The sequence below is a fragment of the Protopterus annectens genome, chromosome 6.part0 (assembly GCF_019279795.1).
Source record: "Protopterus annectens isolate FY-2018-M chromosome 6.part0, PAN1.0, whole genome shotgun sequence".
NCBI classification, from domain to species: Eukaryota; Metazoa; Chordata; order Ceratodontiformes; family Protopteridae; genus Protopterus; species Protopterus annectens.
Window position 1 is genome coordinate 1,432,868,084 of NC_056737.1, and position 23,589 is coordinate 1,432,891,672.

Consider the following 23,589-nt stretch of genomic DNA (forward strand, 5'->3'; position numbering starts at 1 on the left):
TATATATATATATATATATATATATATATATATATACTATCTCCACCAACCAGCAATCCAAATAGGAATATACACTAAAATAGTAATTTATTAAATAAATACCGAAATGACAAGATAAACAACACATAACCAGTCTGGTGTGAACAAAACAAAGCAAACCGATTTTGTCCACTGGCGTCATCAGTGCAAACCGGGCTCATGCAACACGTCCATTTAAAAAGCCACCATTTAAAGCAACAGAATCAAATTATTACACACACATACAAACAATAAATATATTTAACAAATAATAATTCATTTTATCAGTTCTATCATTCCACATAATTAGGATAAATATAAACCTAACTAGATCAAATATAATAAATACTATAATAAATACCCCAATGCAAAACCATTATTCACATTCTACAAATATTAAATAAATCATCCTAGAAATATTAATTTAATCCTGGTTTATACATAGCACGTAAGTTGATAATCCATGCTTTTTCTTTTTTTTCCCTAATATTTTATGTTTGAACAAAATGGATAAACCTTCTCCAACCACTACATCAATACCAACAAAAATAAAATTGCAGAAGCATGTTCACATTTATGCTTATATAAAGCACTTCTAAGGCACTAACAATTTATATCATTAAGATGTACAGCTATTTGTTGCTTTAGAGGTCTCGAAGTTTGGCCTACATAAAATGTACTACACTGGCATATCACCATATAGACCACCCTTTCAATAGTACATGTGATTAAATGCCTAATGCTAAAAACCTTTGCGGTATTAATAGATGTAAAGGGTTTGGTTTTAGATATCACGTTGCAGTACAGACAGTACTGGGTGTACAAGACCCAGGATAAAAAGTGCCCAATCCTGGTAGGCACACTGGTGCCAGGACTGGAAAAAATGACAGTGTAGAATTCTCAAAATATGGAACATTCCTAAAATGGGGCCAGGCCAGGCCCAGGGGAGGAATACCGCCCTGTTGTAGAAGGGAGTAGCAGTTCATAAAAATAACAAACACTGATAGGGCAAGGAAGTCCCATAAAGACAACAGAGTGGCTAATGAGGATAAGAAAGAAATTATGTATTGTTACTATTATGCAAGAAGCCCAGAATTTCCAGACACAAGATATACAAAAAGATTAAGAGATAGAAATTAGAGGAAAGAAAAATACTTCCACAAGAAAAATTGTCAGAAGCATCAAATAAAAAATTGTGTTCATTAATACAACATATATGTGAAAAACATTATATAAGCTAAGAAACTTTGATCTGTTTAGAAAAAGAAGCATCTGAGGAAGTGCAAAAATATAATCAACAAAATCTAGAGATTTTTGAAAGGTATAAAAAACAAATATGGACATGGGAAAGAAAGAGAAATTTGATATGGTACAATATTTATGTAAAGTTGCAAGCCAAATTAACCAATACAAAAAGGCAACCTGTCCCAAAGTTATTTGAAGAGAAATACAGGCAAAGACCTCCAGATATGGAAAATTTCACAATAAATAAATAATATCACAAAGAGGTAATGTAGAAAAGAAGATTAATAAAGTAAAACTAAAATAAATAGAATTTGAAATTATGGAATGCCTGCAAAGTGAAGGATTTAGTGTAGAAGGTCTAACACACAGCATGATGGAGCGAGTCCCCAAAGTAAGGAAAAACAGGAATATCAGGAGACATCTGAAGAAGAAATGTGGACATGGGGAAAAAAAGAGATTGAATATGGTATAATATTTATGCAAAGGAGAAAGCAAAACTAATCGATAAAAAGAGAGCTGCACCAATGATATTTGAAGAGAAATACAGACAAAGGAATCCAGACATGGAAAACAATACAAAAAATAAGAAAACAAAGAAGAAAAGTAGAAAAGAAGATTAGTAATGGAGAAGTTAAAGAAATAGAATGAAGTTATGGAGTACCTGCAAAGTGAAGGATTTAGTGTAGGAAATCAAACACAGAAAACACCTTAGTAGGATAGATTAATGGATATCCAAATTAAGGAGAAACCAGTGGAATGGGAGGCAACTGATCAGTTGCCTTATGAAGACATTTTGGAGACTTCCACAGGAAACCAGTATAAACTGTCAGTTGGAGCTGGACAGCAAGGGAAGGAACAAGAAACTGTGGCAACTCTGAAACAGTCAATGTTGAGGAAAGATAGGCCAGTGAGTTCCCACACGACAGAGCAATGGATGGCACAGGATGAAACTGAAGAGAATGTGCTACATGAAGATGCTATGGAGCTTTCCACAGAGCATCCACAGGAAATGGAGAACAAAAAAATATATCCTCAGTTTAGCAGAAAATGAGCTATGAGAAGAGCTACTTGATTTAATAGATATAGATAGACATATTAAGATCAACAAAAGAAATACAGCTCTCTCTGTTCTGAGTCAGGCAGAATTTTTTTTCCCTCCCTCCTACCCATTTAAGTTGTCTTGTTAAATACCACTGTCTTTCTAGTTGCCCGCCTCTTATGTTAATCTGACCATATATCTCATTTCTCTCTACTTTCACTGGCTTATGTGAGTAATCACAAAACCATCACTTTTGAAATCCCACCCCTTCAATTATTTAAATTTATTGGCCATCCTACAGTATTTCATAGTACCAAAATACAAAAGTAACCACCCCTTTCAGTCCATCTTGCTGTTTTAAAAATAGTAACTCTCCACTAAACCTTAACTTTTTAAACAGGTAAAACTCAAGTTACCTACTTTCATATCTAACTTCTCTAGTGCACACTGCAGAGTGCATTCTTTTCAATCTTACCTTTAAGCATCCCTGTTACTAGCACTTTCTCTAATACCTAAAAGATCATCTCTACTTGACTCCAAGTAGACTTTTCTCTATCTGTTAAACCTAGCACTTGCTCCTACAGTACTTATTACCTTGATACGGCACTCTTATAGATAGCACCCCAAAAGGCAAACCCCCATTTCTCGGTCACCACGTCCCCGGAATCTCTTTTAAAGTTTTTTGTCTAGTCCTTCTAGCATGTCGAGGGATCAGTTGCTAGTGTCCTCTCCTGCTCAGCTGGTGAACCTGGGAATATTGAGGCAATGTTACAATTGCCTCATGTACACAGACAACCCTCTCCTCCTCCCACAAAACACAAATACATGCGAGAGATGCAACTATATGGCCAAACTGGAGGCTGAGCTCTCTCAACATAGGACTGGCAAGACCAGTCAGGAGGAGAAGGTTACCACACACACTATAGACCCAGTCTCACATAGTACCATCACAACCTCAAATCATACACATAAACACACAAAGACATACTCGGCGGCTCTGATCAAAAATCTACCAAAACAGCAGAGGCCACCAAAGCAGACACACAAACAACCACCACCTCAGAACACAACACCTGCAACACATAGACCTCACAGTCAGAGTGTCAAACAGTCACAGCCCTTAAGGCCAAACACAATGCCAGACACACTAGTCATTGGTGACTCCATAGTCAGACACACTGACATCCCGCTCACCAGACTGAGTAAGGAGAAGGTCACAGTAAGCTGCCTGTCAGGCGCTAGAATCCGCCACATAACGCAAGCACTCAGGTCTCTCAACAGCAGGTACAAACTCGACTCAGTCATTGTCCACGCTGGTGTAAACGACCTGAGACGTACCTCCTTGGACTACATGAAAAGAGACATTGAGGAGCTCTCTGATTATGTAGCCCAGGCAGGTATGATCCTGACCTTGAGCAGTATCCTACCTTCACCAAGAATGATGCCACAATACAGAGATAAGATGATCAGCTTTAACAATTGGCTTAAACTCTGGTGTCATTCAAAGGGGATCCAATGTCTGTCTGCCTGGGATGACATGCTGGACAAGCCACGCTGCTTCAAGGGCGGCTTGCACCTGTCACCCTGGGATTCGGATATTGGAAAAGGCTCTTGCCACCCCATAGTGCCTTTTTAGGCAAGGCTCAAATTCTAAACCTACCACCCTAGAACACAAAAAGGAAAAAACTAAGGGTAATGCTGCTCAATGCCAGAAGTCTAAATCTCAAAATGCACCTTTCGAGGCCCTTCTCAGTATGGAGAACATCGATGTCTGTGCAGTGACAGAAACCTGGTTCAAGGCTCCTGAGAGCACCCCAGCACTATCAGGTTTTACCTCTTATCATGCGTTCCGGCCCCAAAATCCGGACAATACCAAGAAAGGAGGGGTATCCATATTCATCAAAGACACCTACACCTCAAGACTGGTGGCAACGCACGATGCATCGGAGACCATCCAGGTGCAATTAACCATAGGCAAGACTGCTCTGCAAATTGTAGCATGTTACAGGCCACCCTCACAAACTCAGGAACCTCACATGGCCTTCCTGAAAACACTAGAGGGATAAATGTATCACCAAACACCATCATACTAGGTGACTTCAATTACCCTAATATAGATTGGGAACACTACTCAAGCCCAAACACCCTAGCCCAAAAGTTCCTGGAATTCATAAACTCAAATGCCATGGAACAACTAGTCACCATCCCCACAAGAGGAGAAAACATACTTGATCTCATCATCACGAACATGGGAGCACAATGTTCAACACCGAAGTATACCCCTCACTGGTGAGATCAGATCACAAACTAATCTCGCTGGAGGTCCTCATCCCACCCCCACCTGTAATAAAAAGACCACAGTAAAGAACTTCTCAAAGCCGACTTCACACTTCTAAAGACTAGTGTGGTCTCCTTTAAGGCCCCGAGGGCGGAAAACAGTACTCAAGCCGCTGAATCACTTACAAATGCCTTCTACCAGCACCTGCAGGACTGCATGGATAAGGCAATCCCAAGCAAAACAAAGACTCTTTGTACCAAAGGCAAGCGTCCAGTCTGGTGGACCCCAGCCATAAACAAACTCTACAACAAAAGGAGGAAGCTACTACAAGATAGAGCAAAATCCTTAAAAGGTAAGACACCCTTGATCACTATAAGTAAAAACTAAGAGCTCTCATAAAATCATCCAAAGCAAATTTTGAGAGAAAAATAGCTAAAGACTCAAAAGACAATCATAAGGCCTTCTTTAGCTATGTTAGAAACCTGGGAGGAAACTCCCAGATATGCTCAGAACTAGTTCAAAATGATGTGAAGATTACTGATCCTACAGACATTGCCAACATACTGGCTGACAGGTTCAGTGCAAACTTCTCCCCTCCCCAAAAGGAGAGATATCTATACCAAGCGACTGCAGCCCCCCAAACATTTCCAACGCCCAAGTAAGAACTGCTCTCTCCAAAGCAAAAAACAGCATCCATGGGACCTGATGGTGTCCCCGGCTGTGTGCTCCATGAACTCAATGAGGAATTAAACCCACAGCTAGGACAGCTGTTTAATCATAGTCTTACCTCTGGATACGTACCCAGGGAATGGCGCACTGCAACTGTAGTCCCACTTCACAAAGGCGGTGCCTCCACCGACCCTGGAAATTACCGGCCCATTAGCTTGACAAGCCTTATCTGCAAAGCCATGGAGAGGATCATAATGGACCTCATAAATAAAGACATAGGGAATTTGCAGACTTTGGATCCATCCCAGTTTGGCTTTGTCAAAGGCAGATCATGCCTTCTAAACTTGGTTGACTTTTGAAACAGTCACCAAAGCCATTGATGAGGAAAGGCAGTCCATACAGCCTACCTCGATCTGGCGAAGGCCTTCGATACAATACCCCACTCGGGTATCATTGAAAAACTCATCAGCTTAAATGTTAACCCATACATCACAAGATGGGTTGCAAACTGGCTGAGTGACAGAACCCACAGGGTCAGAGTTGCTGGCGCCATGTCAGACTCAAAGCCTGTCACAAGTGGTGCACCACAGGGCTCAGTCCTGGGCCCACTCTTGTTTGGCATCTACTTTTCTGAAGTACAAGCAAACACAGGAGGGTTATGGCTGACAAAGTTTGCAGATGACTGCAAACTGGGCCATAGTAGAAAACACATCTGACACAGATATACTTCAGAAGGGTCTCACAGAAACGGATAACTGGTGCCAGAGCCATGGCCTAAAGTTAAATGCCAAAAAATGCATAGTCATACCCTTCGGGAAAAACAAGGTTACCTAGCTACCAAATAGGTGGCAATCCACTGAGCACAGAAGAAGTTATCAGGGACCTGGGGACCCAGGTTGATAGTAGTCTGTCATTCGACACCCATGTAGCTAAAGTAGTTATGAAGACCTTCTACATTGCCCACCTTATCATGAAGGGATTCTCATCTAGATCAAGGGAGATCATAGTCTCCCTATACTCATCACTCATCAGATCAATGATTGAGTACAATGCCCCATTCGGAATGTATCTGACCCGACACTTGCAGCAGCTGGAGAGGCCACAAAAGTTCCTCACCAAAAGGATAAAGGGTCTCAAACATCTGTCCTATACTGCCCGACTGAAAGAACTCCAGCTCTATTCAGTCGCCACGCTTGCTCAGAGGTGACCTTTGCCTAACATACAAGGCCATGTCAAACCCAGATTTGATGAATATGCTTCACCTCAAAAAATCTAGATCCGTCAGAGCCACAAGGGCGGGAGACTTAAACCTCGACACGGCTATTAATAGGATGTGCTGGAGGGATAGATTCATCACCCAAAGACTCCCTATGCTGTGGAATAAAATCCCGGTATATGTGAGGCAGAGCACCTCGCTGGCCTTGTTCAAGAGAAATCTTGACCAATGGATGGGAGATTGCAGATATACCCCAGGGATTACCTCAGTGTCACTGCTCAACAGAGGCACAGCAAAATAATGGGTATAGTTCCCCATACTAAAGGGGTGGCGTAAGCAACAAAACTATGGGCTAGGCTTGTAAATGCCCTCGGGCAGATAGCCTAGTATGAACCTATGAACCTATGAACCTATGAAATAGACTGCAGAAAGTGAATAGAACCTAAAACATTAGAAGTCTGACAAAACAAATGAACACAGTAATTAGGACTGTCCATAGAGGTCCATGCAATATCACATAACTAAACAGAATATATTACTTTGCAGCTAAATTAATAACAGATAAAGGTCTACCACAGAAACATAGGGTAGTAAGGGAAAGAAAGGGGAGATCAAGTACCATTATGGAAGTATTGAATAGAGAAAACTATAAAGCAACTAAGACAAGATGTTTCACTATTAGATGAGTATAGAAATGGGAACAGATCAAATAAAATGCTCAGAAAGGTAGATGTGAGAAAAGCAATGCACAGTTTTAGAGGAAATCAGGATCTATCTTGCATTATTGCAAATAAACTAAAATTCTCAGCACAGGCAGACAAACTTAGAAGATATGCAGATAAATAGGTTCATAGGTTCATAGGTTCATAGGTTTATACTAGGCTATCTGCCTTAAGGCATTTATAAGCCTAGCCCAAATTTTTGTGGCTTACGCCACCCCTTATATGAAAAAATACTGTGCCCATTAGTTTCTTGTGCCTCTGTCCAGCAGTGACACAGAGATGATTCCCGGGATAAACCTACGATCTCCCATCCACAGGTCAAGATTTCTCTTGAACAGAGCCAGCGAGGTGCTCTGCCTCACATGGATTGGGATTTTATTCCACAGCATAGGGAGTCTCTGAGTGATAAATCTATCCCTCCAGCACATCCTATTTATATCCATGCTAAGGTTTAAGTCGCTTGCTCTAGTGGTTTTGGTGGATTTGGATTTTTTGAGGTGGAGCATGTCCATTAATTCGGGTTGGACATGGCCTTGTATGTCAGGCACATGTCACCTCTGAGCAGACGGTATGCAACTGAATAGAGCTGGAGTTTCTTCAATCTGGCAGCATATGACAGATTTTGGAGTCCCTTTATCCTTTTGGTGAGGAACTTTTGGGGTCTCTCCAATTGCTGCAGATGTCGGGTGAGATACATCCCGAATGGGGCATTGTACTCGATCATTGGTCTGATAAGTGAAGAGTACAGGGGAACAATGACCTCACTAGATCTGGATGTGAATCCTTCATGATCAGGTGGGCAATGTAGAAGGTCTTTCTAACCACTTTAGCAACGTGAGTGTCAAAAGAAAGGCCACTGTCAACCTGGGTCCCCAGGTCCCTGATAACCTCTTCTGTGCTTAGTGGATTGCCACCTATATGGTAGATTGGGGTTACCTTGTTTTTCCTGAAGGGTATGACTATACATTTTTTGGCGTTTAACTTCAGGCCATGGCTCTGGCACCAGCTATCTGTTTCCGTGAGTCCCTTCTGAAGGATATCCGTGTCCGATGCACTTTCCACTATGGCGCCCAGTTTGCAGTCGTCTGCAAACTTTGTCAGCCAAAGTCCTCCCATGTTGCCTGTACTTCTGAGAAGTAGATGCCGAACAATAGGGGGCCAAGGACCGAGCCCTGTGGGACACCACTTGTGATCAGCTTGGAGTCTGACATAGCGCCAGCAACTCTAACCCTGTGGGTTCTGTCCTTAAGCCAGTTTGCAACCCATCTTGTGACATATGGGTTTACATTTAAGCTGGTAAGTTTTTCTACAATACCCGAGTGGGGTATTGTGTCGAAGGCCTTTGCAAGGTCAAGGTAGGCTGTATGGACTGCCTTTCCCTCATCAATGGCCTTGGTGACTGTTTCAAAGAAGTCGACCAAGTTCAAAAGGCATGATCTGCCCTTGACGAAGCCAAACTGGGTCGGGTCCAATGTCTGCAAGTCCCCAATATCTTTGTTTATGAGCTCCATTATGATCCTCTCCATAGCTTTGCAGACTAGACCTGTTAAGCTTATGGGGTGGTAATTACCAGGGTCCGTAGAGGCACCGCCTTTGTGGAGTGGGACCACAGTTGCCGTACGCCACTCCTTGGGCACGTATCCTGTGGTAAGGCTGAGATTAAACAGCTGCTTTATGTGCGGGTTTAATTCCTCATTTAGCTCATGTAGCACACAGCCGGGGACACCATCCGGTCCCATTGATGCTGTGTTTTTAGCTTTAGAGAGAGCAGCTTTCACCTGCACATTTGAGATGTCTGGGAGGGTACACTCTGCTGGGATAGTTATCTCTCCTTTGGGGGGGAGGGGGGTGAAGTTTGCACTGAACCTGTCTGCCAGTATGTTGGCAATGTCTGTGGGTTCAGTGATTTTTGTATCATTTTGGACTAATTCTGAGCATATCTGGGAATTTCCACCCAGGTTCCTAACATAGCTGAAAAAGGCCTTATGATTGTCCTTTGAATCCATGGCAATTTTTCTCTCAAAATTGGCCTTAGTTGATTTTATGAGTGCTCGTATTTTTTTACTAATAATGATCAGGTGTGACTTCCCTTTTATGGATATTGTTCTATCATGTAATAGCTTTCTCCTCTTATTGTAAAGTTTGTTAATGGCTGGGGTCCACCAGACTGGACGTTGCCCTTTGTGGAAAGAGTCTTGGTTTTATTTGGGATTGCCTGATCCATGCAGTCCTGGAGGTGTTCATAGAAGGCATTTGTAAGGGCTTCCGCAGCTTTGGTTGTGGTTTCCACTGGCTCAGGGGCCTTGAAGGATACCACACCAGTCTTGAGTAGTGTGAAGTTTGCTTTAGAGAAGTTCTTCACTGTGGTCTTTTTTGTTTGGGGTGGGGCGGGATGTGGATTTCCAGTGAGATTAGTTTATGATCAGATCTCACCAATGAGGGATATACTCCGTGTGGAGCATTTTGTCCCCATGTTTGTGATAATGAGATCTAGTATATTTTCTCCTCTTGGGAACAGTGACTAGCTGTTCCATGGCATTTGAATTTATGAACTCCAGGAACCGTTGGGCTAGAAAGTTAGGGCTTGAGTAATGTTCCCAGTCTATATTCGGTAGTTGAAGTCACCCAATATGATGGTGTTTGGAGATACATTTATACCCTCCAGTGTCTTCAGGAAGGCTGTGTGGGGTTCCTGAGTTTGAGAGGGTGGCCTGTAGCATGCTACAATTTGTAGAGCAGTTTTGCCTATGGTTAGTTGCACCTGGATGGTTTCCGAAGCTGCATTGCCACCAACCTGGAGGTGTGGGTATCCTTTATGAATATGGATACACCCCCTCCTTTTGTGGTGTGGTCCGGGTTTTGGAGCCGGAACGCATGATATGAGGTAAAACCTAATAGTGCCGGGGTGCTCTCAGGAGCCTTGAACCAGGTTTCAGTTACAGCACAGACATCGATGTTCTCCATACTGAGAAGGGCCTCGAGTGCGTGCATTTTGAGATTTAGACTTCTGGCATTGAGCAGCATTACCCTCAGTTTCTTCCCATTTTTATTTTCTAGGGTGGTAAGTTTAGAATTTGAGCCTTGCCTAAAAAAGGCACTATGGGGGTGGCAAGAGCCTTAGCCAATATCCGGAATCCCAGGGGTGACAGGTGCAAGCCGTCCCTTGCGAAGCAGCGTGGCTTGTCAAGCATGTCATCCCAGGCAGACAGACACTGGATACCCTTTGAATTACACCAGACATTAAGCCAATTGTTAAAGCTGATCATCTTGTCTCTATATTGTGGCATCATTCTTGGTGAAGGAAGGATACTGCTCAGAGTCAGGGTCATACCTGCCTGGGCTACATAATCAGAGAGCTCCTCTATGTTTCTTTTCATGTAGTCCAGGGAGGTACATCTCAGGTCATTCACACCAGCATGGACAGTGACTGTGTCATATTTGTACTTGCCGTGGAGTGACCAGAGTGCTTGTGTTATGTGGCGGATTCTAGCACCCGATAGGCAGCTTACTGTGACCCTCTCCTTGTTCAGCCTGGTGAGTGGGACGTCAGTGTGTCTGACTATGGAGTCACCTATGACAAGTATGTTTGGTGTTGTATTTGGCCTTAAGGGCTGTGACTGCTTTGCACACTGCTTTTGTGGTTTATGTGTTGCTTGTGGGGTGTCTTGAGGTAGCAGTTGTTTGGGTGTCTGCTTTGGAGGCCTCTGCTGTTTAGGTAAATTTTTACTCAGAGCCTCCAAGTATGTATTTGTGTGTTTATGTGTTTGATTCAGTGGTGTGGTAGCATTATGCGAGGCTGGTTTTGTGGTGTGTGTAGTTGCCTTCTAAAAGTACAAAATAAGCAATTTATTGATGACCCCAAAACATTTTATAGAGAATTGGGAATTAAGGCAAAGGGAATTGAAAGACCACTCAAAAAAAGAAGAAATAGCTACATTTTGGAGAAATATTTATGAAGATCCTGTGGAACATAACAAAGATGTTACATGGGTAGAAGAAGCAAAAGAAAGAATAAGAAGTTCAAATGTACAAGATATGAAATGTGATGACGTGATGGCCAGAGCGATTGAAATAAAGTTAAGAAAAGCCTCCAATTGGAAAACCCCAGGCCCAGATGCAGTACCTATCTTCTGGCTAAAAGTATTAACATCTTTGTATGAAGATTTAGCCATGAGTAAGAACTATTTATATGCACACCCTGACCAAACACCAGCCTGGTTAACAATAGGAAAAACAATGCTCCTACTTGAGTGAATCTGCAACTTATCCTAATAATTATATACCAATGATTTGCCTTCTGATGACATATAAATTATACACCAGAATTGATGCTGACAGAGTTTATAGTCATTTAGAAGAAAACTCTGTCATGGTAATAGAACAAAAGGGTAATTAAAGAAAGTCATATGGAACAAAGGATCATTTGTTGATAAATAAAGTCATAATGGAGAATTGTAAAAAGGGGAAGAATCTAACTATAAAACTAGTGAAAAAATAAACCAACTACTTAAATCAACAAAAAGGTAAAGAAACAGAAAAACAATTGGCACTAAATACTTTGCCTATAAAATCATGTGATGTAAAAAATAGTCACATGTTACTCTGAAAATAGATCATATGATTCATCAGAGAAGTAGGTCATATAATTCATCACAGAAAGCAGATCATGATATAAAACAAACAAAAAAAAAAAACGTGATCTGCCTTTTATGATGAATCATTTGTAATTAAAGTGCCAATTGTTTTTCTGTTTCTTTGTCTTTTTGTTGATTTAAGAATCTAACTATGGCATGGATTATCTGCAAAAAAGCATTTGACAATATCCCACATTCATGGATAAAAGAGAGCTTAAAATGTATAAGATACACCCTACACTGATCGATTGCATTACAGTGACCATGAAACAGTGGCAGACCACTTTGCAATTTAGAGATGATAAAGGACAAATTATTATTCCAGGGATAAAAATTAAAAAGAGGAAATTCCAGGGTGGCTCCCTGTCTTCACTGCTATTTTGTTTTGCCCTTAACCCTTTAAGCTGTCCACTTAATAGATTAGGCCATGGCTATAGTTTGATTCTTAGAAAACAACAAAGTGTAAAGACTTCTCGTCTTTTTTTGTAGATGTGTTAAAACTGTCTAGAGGAACTGAAAGTACAACTGCAAGTGGTCAACACTTTTTCAGATTATACAAGAATGTCATTTGGTCTTGATAAAGTGCAAAATCAACCTTTATGGCAGAGAAAGCTGCAGCACCAAGAAAACATCAGTTGGGAATGTGATATAAAAGAACTTGAGCAAGAGGGAGTGTATAAATATTTGGGAATTGATGAAGGATCAACAACAAAACATGAACAAATGCAGATATAACTCAATAAGGAATATTTTAGAAGGCTCAACTTAATATTCAAAACAGCACTGACATCTAGGAACAAAGTCTAAGTTATAAACCAATTAGCTATTCATGTGTTAACTTACAGCTCTGGAGTGATTGATTGGCCCCACAATGTGTTGGGCAGGTTAGACAGGAAAACAAGAAGGATGCTTCATGCTCATCAAATGATTTATAAAAATCAATGCATACCAAGATTTTATATATATATATATATATATATATATATATATATATATATATATATATATATATATATATATATATATATATATCTCCCATTCTGAAGGAAGTATGGGCCTACTTGAAATTCATTATATGTATAGATTTGCAATCATGGGATTGCACACATATCTGTTGACTTCATAAGACCCAAATGTAGTGAAAGTTCTTAAACACGAGGAGAAAATGTCTAAGTTGACTTCCATGTTTAGTTTAGCAGAAGGATATCAGCGTCTAGCGGGAATGGAAATCAAACCAGAAGTAAATAAATATCAGGCACCAACTGAATGTGCCAAAAAACAAAAGAAAGAATATAAAGTGAAGGATCAGATGAGAAGGCAAAAAATGTGGAAAATGCTGAAATATGGCTGCAAGTATAAGAAACTCCTGGAGCAACCCCATGTTGCTCAGGATCGAAGACAGGAATGGTTAATGAGATGTGAATTCAAAACAAAAGATGAAAGGTTAATATTGGTGGCCCAAGATAGTGGACTAAATACACATTGGTTTACAAAGTCCGTTGAACATGTGGGAGAAATGGACAAATGCAGGTTTTGTAAAACAGAACTGGAAACAGTCACGCATCTTGCAGCTGGTTGTGATATACTGATGGCAGAAGGATTGTATACTGAAAGGTATAATAATGTGGCAAGACTGTTGTACTGCGGATTGTGTAAAACATTTTGGAATTGAAGTGGTTGAAAAACAATGGAAATATATGCCACAAAGCATCAAAGAAAATGATGAAGTCTATATCACATGAGATCACCCATTACAATCAGTTCAAAAGACAGATGCGAGAAAATCAGATATAGTGGTCCATGAAAAGAAGACAAAAGTAGCATTGATTATTGAAATTGCTACACCCAGTGACTACAGTGTCTCATGTACAGAGATACACAAAGTCATAAAATACCAGGATTTCCAGGCAGAAATGAGGGCAATGTGGAAGAAAGATACCCAGACAGTTCCAGTAGTAGCAGGAGCAAGAAATCTTATAAAAAAGAATTTAGAGTCATACTTGGATATGTTACCGATATATGTAACTGCATACGAATTGCAGGAAGAGTCATAAGTGGGCACATTGCAGGTGCAGTGAAGGGCACTTTTAGCTGACATCAAAGACTGAAACAATACTGATTTCATGAACTTTAATCATACTTTGACTTAGGAATGGGGTCTATCCCCATTATGGTATTAGAAATCCAAAAGGTTTGGAGAAATTAAAAAGACAGTTACCCCAGTAGGTGTTACCATACAAACTACTTTCTCCAAACTTATGTCTATTAAGATGATCTTTTTTCAGCCAAGAAATATATTCCCCAAGGTTTTTCCCCATTGAAAACAAAAATGACAGTGGTCATCAGAGCACACACACACACACACACACACACACACACACACACACACACACACACACACACACACGAGCACCCATCCACACTTCCGTACACACACACACACACACACACACACACACACACACACACACACACACACACACATATGCACACACACGCACACACATACACACTCAAAGCATGTATTACATGGTTTCTCTGTATATTGATGAGGTATAACTGGTCAATACTAACTGCAAAAGTTACAGTTCATCATTGGTACTACTCCAAAATCACCTTTCACATTGACTCCATGGGAGAGAGAGTGTCATTGCTGTTGTAAATGTCACCATTCTTACCAAGTGTTTCTAGTTTCCCAAAAGCTGTGTTGTTGTGAAGTTATTTTATTTAGTTATGTTATTTTGTTTACATTTGTTTACCAGGTTGGTCCAGATAGGGCAACAAGTTCTTTTTCAGCAGAGAGCTGGGGAAAAAAGCTCCATGTAAAACAAAATAGTATAAATGTTTAATGGATATTATACAACAAACAGATCACTATAAACACATCAAAACTAACTGTCAAAATGTACAAACCATTAAGAATATATAAAGCTGAAAACAGGATGAAAAACAGAAGACAAGAGTACAGCAAGCCAAGTATTTGATTGTACAACTATTTCTCGGGGAAAGAAAGGTAGGCGGATAAGGAATTTGCGAGACGTTTATTTACAAGTAACATTTTTATTTGTAAGCAGCATTAAAAACTCTGAATATTGACCAGCAGAAACATGAATGTAGTTAGGGTAAAGTAGTTTGGCATATCAATTTTATTAGAAACCTTTAGTGGCTGTATAGCAAAAGGAAAGAGAAAAAGAGATTGTGATGGTAAATTAAAAGTGGAAGACCATTGTATGGGTGAATATTAGAACATTTTTAAACGTCAAAGCATAGGTTTATGCAAAATTAGCCCAGGGATTCATTAACAATTGTGGACACATATCATTAAAGCCTACACAATCACCTGTGTTTGCATGATGATCAGCATTGCTCATAGAATATGCAAGATACTAAGCAAGCCTAAACATCAAGCAGCACCTGTTTATGCCCAGACTATTTGCTAGGGGTAACACTGAGATGCAGATGGGCTTGGGCACTTAGTATAAACACCATGTTGTAAATAAGCTTAACCTCAGTAAGTGATTATGTATGGACAGTGCATTACAAGGCAAGGGTAACTTGGAATACATATTTAAAAAAAGGGGAGCTTAACAAAAATATGAAGCTATATATATAAAAAGATTACTGTGGAACCAGGGCCACTCAGGGACACATTTATATGACTTTAAATCTGAAATGTTAATAAAACAGATTAGAGGGGAAAGAGCTACTATGTCACAAAATGAGTGAAGTTCATAAATAGTAAGGAAAATTGAGAAGTGAGATAACTGTTGACAAGGAAAGCTGATACAGTAGGTAACATTGCATATATTGCAGGCAGTGCACAGTTAGGGAACTTCACTGCCATTGTCGTGTATATTATGAAAGTAAACAAAGGTAATAATTTGCAGAGGACTGAAGCAATGTTTGAGTGACATGAAATTTATACAACTTTAACCTTTTCCTAGATAATTAATGTATTAAGGAAACGCAAATGAAGTTGCAGTGACAATTTGCACACATGTAAAAATGGGAACATGTAACTTCTTTGGTGGCATACAGAGATCAAGCCCCAACTACAAACCAGGCAACCCATGTTCAATTGGCAACTGATGGAGAAGCAGGGAGGGATAGGCATATGGATAGTCTTAGCATATGTAAATGTGTGTGTGTGTGTCTGTAGGTTAAAGATTTTGAGCCAGTACACTTCTCATTGCCCTGTTTTAGCAGTCCTGCTGATGTCAGTCACCTAGAAGTACTGTGTGTGTGTGTGTGTGTGTGTGTGTGTGTGTGTGTGTGTGTGTGTGCGTGTGTGTGTGTGTGTGTGTGTGTGTGTGTGTGTGTGTGTGTGTGTGTGTGTGTGTGTGTGTGTGTGTGTGTGTGTGTGTGTTTCTTTTTGTTGTGGTCCCGCCAGTAGTCCTCCCACTGTTGTCATCCACTGTAGAGGTAGCTGTAGACACTTTGCAGCCCTATAAACTCTGTGCCACGTGCAATAACTATGCAACAGTATGGAATAAATAACAAGATAGGCAGACCTTCTAATCCTTGAATGCCATTCCCTGCTCAGGAATCATAGACAAACACACTCAGCTAGGCATCAACCTCTATATCACTAGTTGGCTTGCAAACTGGCTCATAGATAGAACCCATGGTGTGAAATCAGCAGACTCCATATCAGACTGCCGACCAGTCATAAGTGGAGTCCCACACTGTTTAATCCTGGGGCCCCTCATGTTCAGGATCTGTGCCTTTGAAGTCCAGCCCAGCATGAAGGGACTCTGGCTGACAATGTCCGCAGAAGACTGCATGGTGGGTGCTATTACCTCCCCATGTGATGATGACATCCTGCAGAAAAGCCTCACTGAGACCTATGATTGGTGTCAGAACCCTGGAATTTAGCTCAATGCCAGAAAATGTGCCAACATTCCCTTTGGGAACAATATGGTTCCCATGAATCACCACATCAATGGTAATCCACTGAACACTAAAGTTGTTATAAGAGAACTGGGAACATAGGTCGACAGCTCTCTCTCTCTTGACCACCACAGTGCCCCTGTGTTTAGAAAGTGCTTCTATGTGGCACCTCTCATTACTAAGGGTGTTGCACCCAGGAAGTAAGAGGTCATTATCCCTCTCTACTCTCTTCTCATTAGGCCAATCAATGAGTACAATGTCCCATTTGACATATACCTGACTAGGCACCTGCAACAATTGGATAGGCTGCAAAAATACCTCACAAAGAGGATCCTAGACCGGTAACATGTGTCCTATAAGGATAGACTCCAATAACTCCAACTATTCTCTGTCTCATATTGGCTACTTAGAGGCGATCTCTGCCTGACTTACAAAGCCATGTCTGACCAAGCTCTGTCAGGAATTCTACATCTAAAGAACAGAATTCATCCAGACCACATGCCCCAGAGACCTCAACTCCATTTCCATAATCAACAGAACATGCTGGAGGGACAGGTTCATAACCCAGAGACTGCCCATGCTATGGAATAGACTTCACATGTCAAGCAGAGCACCTCACTGGTCCTCTTCAAGAGAAATCTGGATGAGTGGATGAGGAATAGAAATCCCACCCCGGGGATCACTCCAGTGGCTATACTTGTTAGACACACTGGGGAATATGGCCAGGTTGCATAATGCCAGGGTAATCCCATGGGCTAGGCTTGTAAAGGTTCCATGGCCATTCACCTAGTATACACATATGAACCTAGGAACCTATGGATCTCAGTACTGGCAAAGGTATGTGTGTGTGTGTGTGTGTGTGTGTGTGTGTGTGTGTGTGTGTGTGTGTGTGTGTGTGTGTGTGTGTGTGTGTGTGTGTGCATTAGTGTGTATAAAAGTCTTTGTGAGTGTGTAAACATGTGGGTGAAACTAATTTTGAGGCCCTTCTCACCCAGTACACCTACCATTGCCATACTTTACAAGGGCTGGTGATGTTATTCACTATATATGTATCTTGGGACTCTCTTCACTCTGTAAGCTCTGTGGTGCATGCGTTATCTGCATTACACTGTAGTACCGATGACTACATAGGTAGGAGTTCTTATCTGAATCCTGCCCAATGTGTTTGTAAGTGTGTATATTTGTAGGATACAGCATTTTGAGGCCTCACTCTCGCAGTACACTGCCCATTGCCATACTTTGCAAGGGCTGGTGATGTTGTTCACCTTAGAAGAACTGTGAGACACTTTTCACACAATACACTCCATGGCATGTGTGATAAATGCATAACACTGTATTAGCAATAACTAAATAGGTAGGGGTTCGAATCTCAGTCTTGGCAAGTGTGTGTGTGTGTGTGTGTGTGTGTGTGTGTGTGTGTGTGTGTGTGTGTGTGTGTGTGTGTGTGTGTGAGAGAGAGAGAGAGAGAGAGAGAGAGAGAACTGTATCCTGTGTTTGAGTGAGAACTATATCCATTGGGGGGTAGGTTTTACATTTTTAGGCCATGGTACTCCCAGTACATGCCCCAAGGTCCACGTTACAAGGCCCACTGTCTTCATCAACCATAGAGGTATCTGTTGACACTCTTCAGCCCAATAAGCCCCGTGCCATGCGCAGGAATTATGTAACAGTATGGACTGACTAACAAGATAGGCAGGGCTGCTAATCTTAGTCCTGGCAAATGTGTGTATGAGTGTATTTGTGTATTAAGTGTGTATAACTATTGGTTCAAGTATTTTGGGTCCATTCACACCCAGTTAATCACCCATTGCCATAATTTACAAGGCCTAGTGATGTTGTTCACCTTGGAATTACATTGGGACACTCTTCACCCTGTAAGCTTTGTGGCACATGTGATAAATGCATAACACTGTATTAGTAGTAGCTAGATAGGTAGGCATTCTAATCTCAGTCCTGTTATGTGTGTGAGAACTATATTGAACGGGTGGCCATGGTTTACAATTTTAGGCCATGGTACTTCCAGTACACGTCCCAAGGTTCACTTTAGAAAGGCTGCTTTTTACATCCACTGTAGAGGTATTTGTGTACACTCTTCAGCTCTATAAGCCCTGTGCTGCATGCAACAGCTATGTAACAGTATGGAATGAATAACATGCTAGGCAGGGCTGCTAATGTCAGCACTGGCGATTGTGTGTGCATTGGTGTGTATAGCAGTGTTTGTGAGTGTGTAGACTCATAGGTGACAGTCTAATGAGCCCTTCCACACCCGTTACAGCCCTCTCACAAGGGCACATGATGTTATTCACTTTACAGGTATCTTGGAACAGTAATCACACTATTAGGTCTGTGCCACCTGCGATAACTGCATAACATTGTAGTACCACTAACTAGATGGGTAAGGTTTCAAAATTCAAGACTGGCACTTGTGATCCTGTGCGTGCACATGTGTGTGTGTGTGTGTGTGTGTGTGTGTGTGTGTGTGTGTGTGTGTGTGTGTGTGTGTGTGTGTGTGTGTGTGTGTGTGTGTGTGTGTGTGTGTGTGTGTGTGTGTGTGAGAGAGAGATTGTGCATGTGGGAACAGTATTCTCTGTGTGTTTGATCAACACAGTATCCTCTGGGGGTGTGGGTTTTATCAATCTGAGGTGTGTTTCACCCCTACACTTACCATTGTTCACTTTACAAGGGCTGCTGATGTCAACAACCATAGACTTACCTGTATACACCCCTCACCCTTATAAGCTCTGTGGCACATGCAATAACCGTTAGACAGACCTGGTATATATACATACATACATATATATATATATATATATATATATATATATATATATATATATACATATATACAGCTGTACCTCAGCTCTGACATGCTCGATGTGTTACCACTCTGCCATACCTCTCATTGGCAATGTCTGCAGGTGCCACATCCTACTGACACACAGACACCAAGAACACAAACAGAATACAGCATGTGAGACTACATTCAGTCAGTGTTATTAACACCTATAATGCATCATGGCTGAAAAGGTACACATACTCTGAAGTGCACCCATTACAAATGTCAGCTGACAGCACCTTGCACAGCATTACATAGCTAAACTGTACTTAATTCACCCTGTACATCAGAACCATATTAGCATGTCCCTGCATCGGTGGTATGGATGACAGGGATATGGCACAGGTATCATCATATGCACAGGGTGTTTTGTGGGTTTGCCAGAGGCCAAGGCTGGACTATATGGTTGACATCATGTGTATGTGCTTGGAGGGGTGTTCTATGAATGGGCCATGAAAACGTAGTGTGTGTGTGTCTGAAGGTGACGTGGCTGTGATGGTGGTGTGTGTATGCACACAGTCACACCATGTGGGTAGCCTACACAGGGGTATGTTGGACAGCTGTGGACCATACATGGCAGGGTGTACAGTTCACCATCTCTGGCCATGGATGTGTGAACTGGTCCTGCCAGGGGTCTCACTGGCACCACCAGCCCAAGGCCAGATGCAGTTCTACTCCCCGATAGTGACTGCTGTCTGCTGGATCCATGTCCCTGACAGGACCAACAAGGACCACATGTCCATGGCCTGCTCCGTTGTGGTGTGGACAGCACCCACTCTTCAGTACTGTTGGTGGGACTGCCATTATTGGAGTGCAAAAGTTTGCAGCCATGTAGACTCTCAGATGTTGGTGCTGACCTACGTTCACATGACTGACAGCCATCTCCCACCACATGCTTCAGCGCAGACATTCCATGGTCGAGGATTGCCAAGGTCTCACCCCACCATCTCTTCTTGACCTCAGTATTTTGACATGTGGCCTCAACAAAGTCACGTATGTCATCAAGTAAGCCAGGAAGAGTTGCATCAAAGACCCTAAGTATTTGTCTGTTATTGCGTTCACTACTACGTGCCTGTGCATCCATGACAGCCCCAAAACATGTGTCTGGTGACACCTGCTGTGGCACTTGTGACAGAAGCTTGATGGGCAGCATTCCTCCCTTGAGCACTCCTGTCCACCTGCCTGTGTGGGACCTCACCTGCACTCTGGCTATGGCTAGTGTCTACACTCACACTTGCCATAGTCACCACACTAGCCTGTTCCATGCCACCACCTGCCAACTGCCCATGATCTGTGGCTGCTGGGGATGGTGTATGTGTAGGCATTGTGACTGTGTGCGGGGACATTGTGGATGACTGTGGGATGCCAACCCTTGGCACAGATTCAGTCCCTGACAACCCCACCTGTGCCTCACTAGGAACATGATCATGGTCAGAGTCTGCAGAGACACTGACATCAGATTCTGAGCAGGAGGGACCACAGCCATCATATCCACCTGTGAGAGGAAGACAACATATGCAAATTAATACCTGCACTATAAGGTTTGCTGGTATACACACACACGCACACACACACACACACACACACACACACACACACACACACACACACACACACACACACACACACACGTGCGCACACACACACACACACACACACACACACACACATGCATGCTTGTACACACGGACAGACACACAGACACATACAAGTGAGGCAGCACAAAGGCATTACACAGACCTCACAATAGTCAACTGGTGACATTAATGACACACAGTCAGACCACAACAAAAGGTTTATGGCCAGTGGTCTCTGCTTTATTTTTATTGACTTCTCAGACCACAACATACACACTGTTGACAGGCCCTCAGTATCATGCAGTGCAGCCCTTTCCACTTAATGTTACTACTAATATGCACCTCTAGGATATGTGAGTAGTGTTAGAAGGTGATGGGCCTTCACCTAGCATACACTGCACCCATGTACACATTATTGCTGTTCACCTGTATAGTACAGTGGCAACTCCTACAGAACATACCTCTCAACTCTATAGAGTTTCACTGAATGTCTTGATGTGTGGCTCATATTTATGGTCTGTTCCCTTAATTCCTGTGTTTGTCTGATACATTACTGGGATGATCTGTGGATTGGCACCACTAATTAATGGCATAATTTGAGTTGCAGACTTCATAACCTGCAGCAAATGTATGTTAAAACAAAGCTGGTTACTCTAAAAATGTTCTAAGCTTACAGTGGATATAATAAGTGTACACACCCCTGTTAACATGCCAAGTTTTTGTGATATATAACATGAGACCACAAAAGTCATGTCATAACATGTTCCACCTTTAATGTGACCTATAACCTGTGCAATCCAACTGAAGAACATACACATCGTTTAGGGATAAAGTATAGTAAATGAAATATGTACAATAGGCTGGTTGCATGAGTGTGCACACCCTTAAACTAATACTTTGTTAAAGCAACTTTTGATTTTAATTACAGCATCCAGTCCTCTTGGGAAGGTGTCTATTAGCATGGCACATCTTGACTTGGCAATATTTGCACACTCTCCCTTGCAAAAGCCCTCCATCTCTGTCAGATTGAGAGGGCATCTCTTGTGCACAGCCCTCTTCTGGTCACCCTACAGATTTTCTATTGGATGTAGGTGTGGGCTCTGGCTGGGACAGTCCAGACCATTGAATGCCTTCCGGTGAAGCCATTCTTTGGTATATTTGGATGTATGGTTTGGGTCATTGTTGTGTGGAAAGGTGGATTTCCTCTCCAGCTACAGCTATCCAGCAGACACCTGAAGAATTTTGGCCAAAAGGGACTGGTTTTTGGAACTGTGCATAATCCCCTCCAACTTGGCTAAAACCCCAGTTTTAGCTTATGAACAGCAACCCCAAAGCAGGACACTGCCATCACCATGCTTCACTGTGGGGATGGTGTTCTTTGGGTGAGTCGCAGTGTTGTTATTATGCCAAACAAACCTTTCGGAATTGTGGCCAAAAAGTTCAACCTTTCTCTCATTAGATCATAACACATTTTCCCACATGCTTTTGGGAGACTTCATGTATTCTTTCTCAGAATTTAGCTAGGCCTGGATGGTGTGAGAAAGTTCTTCCATCTTCCAACCCTACCCCATAGGCAAGACATATGGAAAATACAGGATATTGTTGTCACATAATATACACAACTAGTACTTGCCAGAGATTCCAGCAACCCCTTTAGTGCTGCTGTAGGTCTCCTGGCAGCCTTCCTGACCAGTTTTAGTTTTGTCTTCTCATCAAATTTGGAGGAATGTCCACTTCTTCGCAATGCCACTGTTGTCACATATTTTCTCCACCTTTTGATGGTTGTCTTCACAGTTTTTCATGGTATATGTAATGCTATGGAAATGTTTTTGTACCTTTCTCCGGGCTGATACTTTTCCAGAATTAGATCCCTTTGAAGCTTTGCAAGCTATCTGTGAACCATGGCTGTTGCTGTAGCAGGCAACTGAGTAAATATCTAGAAAAGCCTAGTAGGACAGCTGACCATTATTCATTGTTAATCAAGGAGTCCCTAACTGATGGCAGGTTTGTGTCCAAGGAGATGTAATGCTCTAATTACATCAGAAGCTGCCTCTAAGAAGTATTGACTTCAGGCTGTGCACACTTATGCATCTAGCTTATTGTACATGTTTTATTTTTCATACTTGTTCTGCTAACAGGTTTCTTTGTTTATCAATTGAATTGTACAGGTTGTGGGTCACATTAAAAGTGAAAAAAGTTGTGAAATGTTTTATTGTGGTCTCATTTTTGTATGTCACAAATACCTGGCATTTTACCAGGGTGTGTACACTTTTTATATGCACTGTATAAGACTACATTTCAAATATGTCCCTAGTTTTGTCCCTTTTCCACCCATTTTGTCAATCATTGCCCAGACCTCTTGCACTGACAAATTGTAATATATGCTACGGATATGTTATACCTCCTGCAAATAGACTCCTATGATGACCACTCTGATGCAATGCAGTTAACCCCACCACAAGTGA